The sequence below is a fragment of the Neopsephotus bourkii genome, unplaced genomic scaffold, assembly GCF_033783945.1.
Source record: "Neopsephotus bourkii isolate Nb327-2 ecotype Australia unplaced genomic scaffold, CSIRO-AGI_Nbou_v1 NB_1768, whole genome shotgun sequence".
Classification (NCBI taxonomy): domain Eukaryota; kingdom Metazoa; phylum Chordata; class Aves; order Psittaciformes; family Psittacidae; genus Neopsephotus; species Neopsephotus bourkii.
Window position 1 is genome coordinate 1,056,840 of NW_026902242.1, and position 10,618 is coordinate 1,067,457.

The 10,618-nt window shown below is 43.3% G+C and overlaps 1 protein-coding gene across 3 annotated transcripts in view; it reads right to left on the bottom strand.

Annotated features, from left to right (window-relative positions):
- The window catches only part of TRPM8 (transient receptor potential cation channel subfamily M member 8), a 51,137-nt gene extending 40,737 nt beyond the window's left edge, over positions 1 to 10,400 (bottom strand). Inside the window, exon 1 of one of the 3 annotated variants that reach the window (XM_061379375.1) lies at positions 10,231 to 10,392. The gene's annotated coding sequence lies outside the window, so the exon portion shown is untranslated. Of the gene's footprint in view, positions 1 to 10,230 lie in introns of all 3 variants that reach the window. The other 2 variants (XM_061379372.1, XM_061379374.1) reach the window with 2 other exon arrangements.
- Positions 10,401 to 10,618: the final 218 nt, after the last annotated feature.

Consider the following 10,618-nt stretch of genomic DNA (forward strand, 5'->3'; position numbering starts at 1 on the left):
ATTCAGTATTCATATACAATAAGCAATTCCTAATGTAGTGTATTTACAAACTAAAGGGGATGTTAAGGAGAAACAGATCCATCACAGAGAAAGCAAACATGGCCTGTCAGTACAGCAGAAGCTTAGAGTAGCTACAGCACCTGAACACTGATCCTTCAGGACTATACCTCTAACAAGGCTAGTCCATGTGTGTGATCTGAAGAACGAGTGGATTTTAAGTTTATTGGATCCAAAAAGTTAAGTTACAACACTTCATTACCCTTGAGAGCAGACACTGGACTGACCTCAGTGTCTTTGAAGGAGCATCCCTTCATCTGCACCAAAACACGGAACAAAACCCTATTTATGCTAGCAGCAAATACTTCAGTTCCCTTCGTGTTCCTTTGTGAGCACTGGAAAAGGTCTTGCTCTGAAAGGAAGGCTGGCAGCCAGCTAATGTGGTGACCTCAAATCCTACTTCTCCTCCCAAAACTGCGCTCTCTCCTTGGCCTTGCCTCTCAGGTGGTCCTGCTGCTCTATAGACTCCTGTCCCTGTCAGACACAGGAGCACACATTATACTCTCCAGCTCTGATGAAGCATCCCTGTATAAATATACAGTTTCTGAGCTCCAAAAACTAGTGAGTGTGAAACAATTTACTTAGGGCACTTGACAAAATAGGGATGGTACACGCAGTGGGAAGCTGTAGTCATAAATAGAATGATGGAGCGTTATAAAAGCAAGCCCTAAAGCAAGAAAGAAAAGGCAATTCTCCACAACAAAAATGTACATTTCTACTTTTCAGCTATTTTAAAAACACTTCATTTTGAGGTGGAACACAACTGACTCAGTGTTGCTCACTGTGCATGGTAGAAGTCCACAGCTACTTCCCCCACATTCTTCAGTACGCTTGGGATCACAATCACTCTCCCACTGCTAAGTAATGGAAGAGCACGGAAAAATCTGCCTTCTTCCTTCCCACCTTCTGCATGCAACAGGAATGACTTAAACCTAAGAAAAGGCAAAAGTCTAGAAAATGTATTTCATCATGGCTGTGGCCAATGGGATGTGGTTCAACAAGGCAAAGTGCCGGGTCCTGCACTTGGGCCACAACAACTCCCTGCAATGCTCCATGCTTGGGGAAGAGTGGCTGGAAACTGCTCATGGGAAAGGAGCTGGGGGTGCTGATTGATGGAGCTGAACAGGAGCAGCTTGTGCCCAGCAGCCAGGAAGCCACCAGCATCCTGGCCTGTATCAGCACCAGTGTGGCAGCAGTTGCAAATCTCATCTCAGGACTCCCAAGACAATACTGAGCTAACCTGCATGCCATGTGAGGATCATGTAATATGTGATTCAGGCACAAACCCAAATACCAGGTATGTGATCTGGCTATTTGGTTACATTCCATGTGGACTTCATGGGCACCTTGAGCTTCTAAGCACCACACCACCTTCCACAGACACCCACCACAGCTATTTCCTCTTTCAGCACTGCAGAAAGTTGGTACACTGATTCTCAAGTAGAAGCTGCAGCAGGAAATAAAGCACTCTCCCTGCTTTGAAGCTTGTGGTCTCCTCCACATTACTAACTCCATCACATCCTATCTTCAGAGCAAGGACAAAAGTCTGACAAGCTTTGCATCAGATTCAGGAGAAGACATTGTAGGAAGCTCACTAAAGCAGCTCATTATCAGCAGCACACAAGAACAAAATGACCTCCAAAGAGGCCACCAGCCTGGTCATGCCCTGCTTCAGAAAAGAAGCATTTCTTTATTTGCCCAGGAATTGCAAGAGTCTGTGGAAGGAGAAAGCAGATGTTCCTTCATGGGCATCTGCTCAAGGGACTTTTCAATGGAAAAAGGGTTAAGAAAAGAAGGAAGCCACAAACAAGAACATGCAGAGAGGAAAACCTGACTGACAGACAGTAAGGGAGGGAGTGAGCAGATCCTAACCTAGTCGACCACACTAACCGGTAAGCATATGGGAAAGGGAGGTTATCTGATGGGGCAGGCTTGTCAAATGGCACACACTAAGGAAAAAGGGGAAGCCATGCACATATGCAGAGGCTTCAAACTGACAAGCAAGGATCATGGAACTGCAGAGAAACAGTTCCTCTTCTACAAGGACACACTGCTAGAGGAATTTAGATGCCTCCAGCCACAAAGAAATCATCCTGCCCTTGTGAAGTGCTAACTGGTAACAACTAAGGTGATGCTGAGAGAGTATTTTCCCTAAACCCACCAGGTTCTTTAAAACAAAGCAAAACCTCACAGGCACCCCTTCCACCACATCACTTATTTCACTAAGACTGGAAGCTGTGCATTGAGAGACATATTTCTTAACCCAGAAAGCAATTCTTATCATTTCATAAGAAGATTGAGGTTTGGTGTAAAGACGTTTTTAAAGCTGTAATTCAACATAAGGCTAATACGTTTGGGTCTAGATCTAAGCAGCTTATTTATTGATAGGGCTTTACTTTAGTTGTTGATTTGTTTAATAACACCAGACAAGTCACTGTGGACACAACTGTACAGAGAGAAGATTAAAAGGAAACAAGGAATTATTCATTCCAAATATGAAAGGATTTCAAGTTTGCCTCAGTGTTTTTGTAAGTAATTGGTATTTGTTATAACTGCAGCAAAGTCAGCAGGAGTGCAAAGGAACCCTGAAAATCCTGGCCTTAAACTTCAGCGTTAAGTTCTCAAGAGCTGCATTGATACCACAGTATTCAGCTGGTGTTTGTAAGCAAAGCTCATGAACCCCATGAGTGTTAGAAATAGCACAGCAGTCCCATACTTTAAAAGATGTGACACAGCAGTAGTTTATGTCGCAGGCAAACACAGTTCATTTTCTATTGCATTTCCAACCTGTTAAATATATACAAAGACATTTATAAAGCACAGACTAGTGCATTAAAGCATGACTTTAAGCTAACGCAGTTCGAGAGTAATAACCATCAAATAAACACCAGAATAGTCCTTTAAGGTATAAGACTAATACTATGACTTCCACAGCACTTGAAGGAGCATATCCCCAAGGAAGTCTTCAGCTTGGAGATGGCTAGAAACAAAGCAAAGAAGTGACAAAAAATAACTAGTTCTAAGGACACCTTAATAACTAGGCTTTTAACAGGTTGGCCGCAACTGAAAAGCAAGAGCAGTTCCCATCCTCAGAAAGCTTTCAGATAAATCTAACCACTATTTGCATTAACACAATTCTAGCAACTGGCTTTATGTGAAAGCTCCCAGAAAAGACAAGGATGCTGCCCAACTACCTCAATTCCAGCATCTCAGAAGTATCTATTCCTAAGTACAGAAATCAGTGCCTGAGAACACAGCACTGTGGAGCACTTACCAAAGTGTCCAGAATGTGCCCCTGCAGTCCTACTGAAATCATGACTCAAAGAGGAAGGGTTTGATATAGTTCAGCTTGCAAAGCCCCTCCTTTTTTATCAGTGTCATGCTTTCCTTTCAGGGGAGGGCAGGGAGGAAGAGACAATGCACCAGAGCAAGCAATGGCAGGATTATCCACCAGTTAAGGCAGGCATAATTGCACCAGGGTGCAGGAAATAACAGTTGCAGGTGATGGGGAAAAGCACAGCAACACTGCCAGTGTACCACAGGAACTGGTAACGATGCTGCAGCTAATTTAGGCAATCAACAACACTATTAAAAAGCCAGAAGTATAAGAAAATGCCTGTGGGAATAAATGATTAGGTTTTAATGTATCAGAAGATAATGAAACAGTTCTAAAATCAACACCTATTAATCTAATTTAATGCGAGGTCGTTGAAACACTGGTGGTTGCAAAACAGGGTTTTACAACTGATATTTTGACTCAATAAAAAAACGTTACTCTAAGGTCCGTAGTTTTCTGCTTGACACTCATCAGTGCAAAGTAATCTGGTTTTCTTCTGCCTTTAGATTAAAGCTATTCACTCAGTAAGAGTAGTATCTGTTGGATGATATTCACAGTGACTCCCTGGAGAGCCAGACTGTTCCTGGTCCTCTCTCATTGCAGAAAGCAGACCTCTTGCTGGAGAACCTTCTACATCATTTCAATCTCCCTCTTTGGGCATATATCACCACCTCATCACCTCAAGCACCCCCCCCCCCCAATCCTACTTTAGTTTGCACTGCAGTGGATGAGCATGTAAGGAGAAAATAAACCTGGCTCTTGAGGGCAGAAGCTCCTGATCCATAAGTAATTCCAGAGCAATAGGGAAAGAATAATGCCCAAGCCAAAACAAACAGGTTGGAATTAAAGATCTGCTAAAAAACAGAAACACAACCATTGAAAACACAACCATTAAAAACAAGCTGTTGTTTGAATTTCTACTGATGGTCAAAAGCTCACAGTGCTATTTGTTGGAATCAGGGGTGTCACTGAACTGCACAAGTGCTTTCCGAAGCATGATCCCAGAACATCCAGATTAAAGAACCTGATGCCATGCACTTTTGCTCCCTCCACTCACCCAGCTCCAGGCTTTCCTCCCGTTGGAAACCAGGCAGAGGGAATGATGCACATAGGAATGTGTTCCCAGAACACAGCCAGTGGGCCAGGAAGTCTAAGTGGATGACCAGCAAAAAACCCCCTCGCATTACCTTGCCATATCCACATCTGTATTTGCATGACCCTTCCCTACTCTAAGTTCTCCCAGCAGACCACCAGGAAGAAAAAAATGCCAGAACCTGTCGTGGAACAGCCAGGGTACTTCCTAACTACAGAAGCTAAACCAAAACCTTACATGGAGATTCACAAAGAACATTTCTATCACAGAAATCCCTCTGGATTTAGTTTTCTTTGGCTGCAAACTGGGAACAGAAGCAGAGCCAGAAGCAGACCCTGATGCAGTTGTGCGTACAATCTCATTTACTGTGTGTGACCTGCCTTCTGTACCCTCTTTTATTGCTTGCTATAATGACCAGCTTTTCCCCTTTATATCCAAACTGCAGAAACTCACCTTGAGCAGAGGTAACAGCTTGCATGGCTCCTTACCCTTTTATGTTGTGATTTTGGATTCATAACCACTGGGGAGAACAAAGAAACACCATGTTTCCAGCTTAGAGACTGAATTTCTCAACAACATTAGAAAAGGAGGAGGAGAAAGCCATGAAAGTTATTAAATGGGAACTGTGAGACAATACTTTAGCACTTCTTATCCTCAAAAGCACCTTGAATGCAATTAGCACGAACACAATAAACCTGGTGAGAGACAAAGCTCATTAGCTGCCATTGCAACTCCATGCCCTTTGGCTCTCTACCTCACCTGGCTCCTTACATGCCCAACTATTCTCAGCAAAGCTGAGAAGTTCACTGCTTGTGGCTTTTATCATTTCCCAGCTCTGGCTAAGGAGAAGCAACCCACAAAAGCACTGAAATAAAGCAGAGGAGGCTCTTCAAATCAAGGACAAGGACTGATGTTGTCTTCTCCTCTTCTTCCCTCCTCCCCTTTTGTTTTTTAGCAAAGAAAGGGAGATCTGACTCCTTTTTCTGTGTGTGTAATCCACTAAGATGCACGTAACTAGCTACTGCAAGTTCCTTTCCTTTCAGATAATACAGGCAATTTGATGGCTTAACTTCTGGGTTATATTTACATATATTTATATCATATATAAAATGAGGAGCTGCAGACGGTATTTTTCTTTGCAAGAGAGGTCAACCAAACTATACCAAAGTCCTACCTGAAGCAAAGGTGTGGTAAGGCCCATTCCAGTACAACTTTGGCAACAAAACCACAGACAGAGCTGATTTTGAGCTTTAGGAGTGTTGGCAAAGCCTTAGGAGCACTTCTCTGTGGAGAGAGCTGCTCAAGAGACACAGTTCTTTACAGGCACCACTTTCTGGTTTTCAGGAAGACAAGTGTGCTGCTGGAGATGAAGTTTCATAAAAGATACCCAGCTCCAGAGATTCTTACTCATTTTGAATGGCAAACCTTGTAGAATGGCAGATTTCCAGCTGGCTGCTCAAGTCACAGGGATTTAACATGAATTACTGGGACAAAAAAAAAAGTAGTTATTTTTAGCCATTTGCCTTTCCGAGGTATTTAACAGAATATCCCATCAAGTCTGCAATGACACACCACAGGCACCCTATGTAGAACATAACCTAGTGCAAAATGGCAATATTTTGGGATTTACAGATATTTTATTTGTAGGGATTACTGACAGAGCCCAAATCTATTAGAAATACCTCTGTTATCCTGAGTGTCCAGCTAGTCTCACTTAGAGAGGACAGTCTCCTATACAAACCTGTGACCTTGCACAGATACAGAAACCTAGAGTTAGGGAACCTTGAAAGCTGATTATGACAGAGCAGGAAACTTGGTCCTACCCTCCCTTCTTACCTGCTGCTTCACATGCATTTAAAAACCCTTTTTAACAACTTCTATTCCTAAATGCAGACACTTGTACTTCAGTGTGAGAGCACACAGCATTTGGATAACAACTGGTGAAGTCATTCTGAGAAGCCTGTTAGCCCAGAAAGCTTTAAAAGTGCATTTTGGTGTGAAATATTAATAGGTCTGAACAGAACACTGGCACATGCTTTCTGTAAAAGCCTTAAAAAGAAACGAATGCCACTAAAAATAATTATGCAATTTGCAGCTTCTGAATGCTCAGTGACTAGAGCAATTGTGCACCTCAGGCTTTTATGCACTTCATCTGACGGAAGTGTTCTGAGAAAGTGTTCATGGATGGAAAAGTTCAAGCTTCAAAACCGAAGAGGGGTGAGGGGGGGTGAGATTAAAAGCTTAGGTCACTTTAGATCAGCTTTCCCCCCAAAAGAGAGACACAAACACACTCTTAGCCTCAAACATAGCAGCTCTATCAAGACCTGCAGCACACAGAGAGAGGCGAGGAGGAAAAGATACAGTCAATGGAAAACAATCCCCTGGAGGCTGAGGTCAGACTGATTAAGACAGTTTCAGGCAATATCCGCTGAAAACCAGAGCTGAAAGCAAACAAACACTAAATATACTTTTCCCAGAGTCTTACAAGGAAAAGATTGTCATGGAAAATGTATGAAGAAGCTTCCAAGTAATTATAGATTAGCAAAGGTATATTTCTTTCACTGGGATTAGTTTAATTAATTATTAATCAGCTGCTGCTGTCAAGCCTGTGTGCTTAAAACCCCTCAGCAGGCTATTCTTTACAGGGGTGGCTTCTAAGTTTGATTTTATGTCCATCATGCAGCATTAAAATGAAAAAGAAGCAATTTAGAGTAAACCATGAATTTGATCCTCTCACTTATACATTTCATTGCTTTCCCAAGACCATAAGGAGCTTGGTGTCTGGGGACTTTAGCAGACTTCAAGGGGAAGAGCAGCATAAGCTCAAGGTCAGGCACAAAGGTGTAGTCTGTAGTTACAACCCTGGAGTGCTCCTGAGACATTCCCTGCACTTCCTGAGCAGAAGTGGATTGGAACACGAAGCACCTCTTCCACCAAAACCAGAGTCTCTAGCTGCCAAAAGGGGAAGGAACCCCTCTCTTACTCTCCCTCCTTCCCCACTCTGACCATACAACCTCAGTTCTGGCAGTAAATGTCTCTCTAGAATGCAATAGCATTGCACACAGTGCACATTTCTGGCAGGGCTGGTAATTCTGGACACACTTGCCTTTCTTCCAGTGCATCCTCAGCAAGTTGGCAGCACAAAGCATTCACTCATTTTCTCCGTGACACTATTATTCACAAGGATAAAGATCACTCGAGGTCTGAGGACCAGAGATTTCCTCCTAAGAACAGCTAGTAGGTTTAAGTGTGCTGTAGCTATCCTGGTCTGTAAGTAACCTTCGGTGAAGCTAGAACATATCTGGCTTCTGTGCTGCCATCAACCTTGGACCCAGCTGAAAGCATGCCATGAAAAAAGCAGTTTCACAATACAGAGTCTTGCTGGTGAGGAAAAACAGCATTAGGAGAAAGGCACTGATTTGTGGGTCTACGAGTGGTTGTAAGGTTGATGTTGGCTGGTGTTGATTTTAGTTTCTATGACCATAAGACACCAGCTTCCCAGCAGCATGGAGGAATTGGTAAAGAGAGCTTTAAACTAGGAATGACCAGGGAGGGAGAGAATTACCAGCAGCACTGAGGCAGTGATGGACAGGGTAACTGAACAAAGGCAAAAGAACAATTAATTAAACCAAGAGCAAACCTGGTCTGCCACACCAACTGATGAGGGCAAGCAAGGTCTTGAGGCCTGGCCTGCCTGAGAGTAGATTTGGCCTATAAATAAAGAAACCATTTTATTTCAAGTTAGCTTCCAGGCCATTAGACACCACACTAAGTCTATGAACCCAAAAATATTTTAAACGTAAATAGGGCAAAGCTGAAGATCTGAGCTCTTTAAACCAGAGTGAGGTTTAAACTGGGTGTTTACTCAGTTCTGCAGAAATCACTGTGATTCCTAATACATAGTGAATTCCAAAACCAGAGATTGAAAAGTTGGACAGGGCTTGGAAGTTGGACAGGGCTTGGAGCCACCTGCTCTAGTGGAAGGTGTCCCTGCCTGTGGCAGGGGTTGGAATTGGATGAGTTTTAAGATCCCTTCCAACCCAAACCAGTCTGGGATACTATGATCTTAAAGGTCTTTTCCAACTTTTCTGATTCTATGATTTGCAAGTCTTCAAGCTACTGGCACTGGTAATGTATTTTTGGTCTCAGACTCTCACCAGAACATACACACCCCAAAGACCTGGCCCTGAATCTGATGAAGGCTGTGAGTATCCTGACAGAGGGGGACCATTGAGACAATTCTACACAGAGCTGTAAGAAATACTGTTAAAATATGAAAAGGATATTAAAGACAACTTCAAATACCTTCATTATCAATGCATATACCATCTGCTAGCAAGCTTTTAGCATCTAAAAAACAGCTTCAATCAAGTCAGCATAATTCTGCTTTTCACACTGTAAGTGGCAGTACTAGGTAGAGCCATCCCAAACTTTCACATCATCTTCAACTCTCCAGCTTCTCCAACCTTCCAGATGGGCTGAAACCACAAAATATCAAGTGTGTGCTTGGAGCTGCCGCTCCCTAATTTGTGAGAGAACGAGTTCTTGATCAATTGAAACAATAATGAACACATTTCTGACTCCCAGCTCCTCTGAAACTGCAGAGAGAGGTTTTCACTCTGACAACTTGTATTAGCAAGCCTGGAGTCTGTAAGCAGCAACATTTAGAAAGTAATTTGAAACTGGAAGGGTACTTTTGGGGGAAGTGTCTCAAATGTCAGATCTATTAAAACAGCTCTCTGACAGCCTCATCGAGGAGCCTTTCTTTTTTAGTGTGATATTTGTATCGATTTTTAAAATAGCAATCCCATTACTACACATTAACAGCATGGATAAGCATCTCTCGGAGAGTATTTAGTATTACAACAGGACAAAGAGAGAACATGAGGGCAGTGATTTTCCATCACATAGAAGGTGAGGTTAAATGGTGAAAGGATCAGCTTAACACTTGGTATCTGAGCAGCAAGTGAGTCTCTAAAGCAAGTTTTCAGCACAGCAGCATGTGTGGTGATGTTTTCTGTTACCCAAATCCACTCCGTACATGCTACTCTGCTCCCTTCCCAGCAGTGAGCCCCAACATCCCTCTTACCTGCTCTCCTGCTGTCAGTCATGGAAATTTCCTTTCCAATATGTCTAATTGACACAGTTTAAAGTGCAGTGGAGGAAAACCAAGAGCAAGTGTGCATAGACACGGGGCTCAACCAACATGACTACAGGAAAAGAGACACTCTGGCAGAAGAGGAATGGGAGAGGCAGGCATTGGATTTCCATAGCCAGAAAGACCAGTTCTTACCCATCACAGAGCACACAAGTTGCTCTACAGACTTGCCCCAGTCATTAGAACTGTAAAACTGATCAGATTCCCAATCGCACCATTGGTTAAGCCAAAAGAAACAAGTAATAGCATTAAATCCTGCCACTCTCCAGCCCAGATCAGCAGGCAACCTGCTCTAGTGGAAGGTGTTTCTACCCATGGCAGGGGGTTGGGACTGGATGAGCTTTAAGGTCCCTTCCAACCCTACCTGTTCTATGATTCTATCTCAGATGTCAAGGAGATGCTGCTAGCAGAAATATCTAGTATGGGTAAGATACCAAAATCTCACGGTTCCTCTCTCAAAAACCAGTGTCCCCATTATGTCACTCATCCAAGCCCTCCCCAATACACATGCGTCTAGAGCTCATTTTCAAACCAGTCTTCAGAACTATACTTTGGATGATGCTGAAATACAACTCGCGTACTTACAGATGTCCCTGGATATCAGCACGTCAGACAAGGTGTTCACACAGGCACAACACGCCAAAGGCAGTCAAGTCTTTGGTCTTCCAGCTACCAGAAATGCGCCTTACCGGAACCACACGCAGAACCTGAACCTGCCATCCACTGTTGTGCGCCATCTTCATGGCAAGGTGCAGTCGTGGGCTGTTATCTACACCGACTGATGAACTGCTGCATGGAAGGGATTAGCTGAGCATCCAAAGGAGAGCAGAAAACACTTTGGTATGTGATTCCAAATTCAGTCACCCTGAGAGGTCATGGTCTCACAAACAAATGACAAACAACATGGAAAGACCTGTCTGCATAGGTAAGGGGACATAAGGGCACATGAGAGGACAGCAGGGGTGGCCATGAG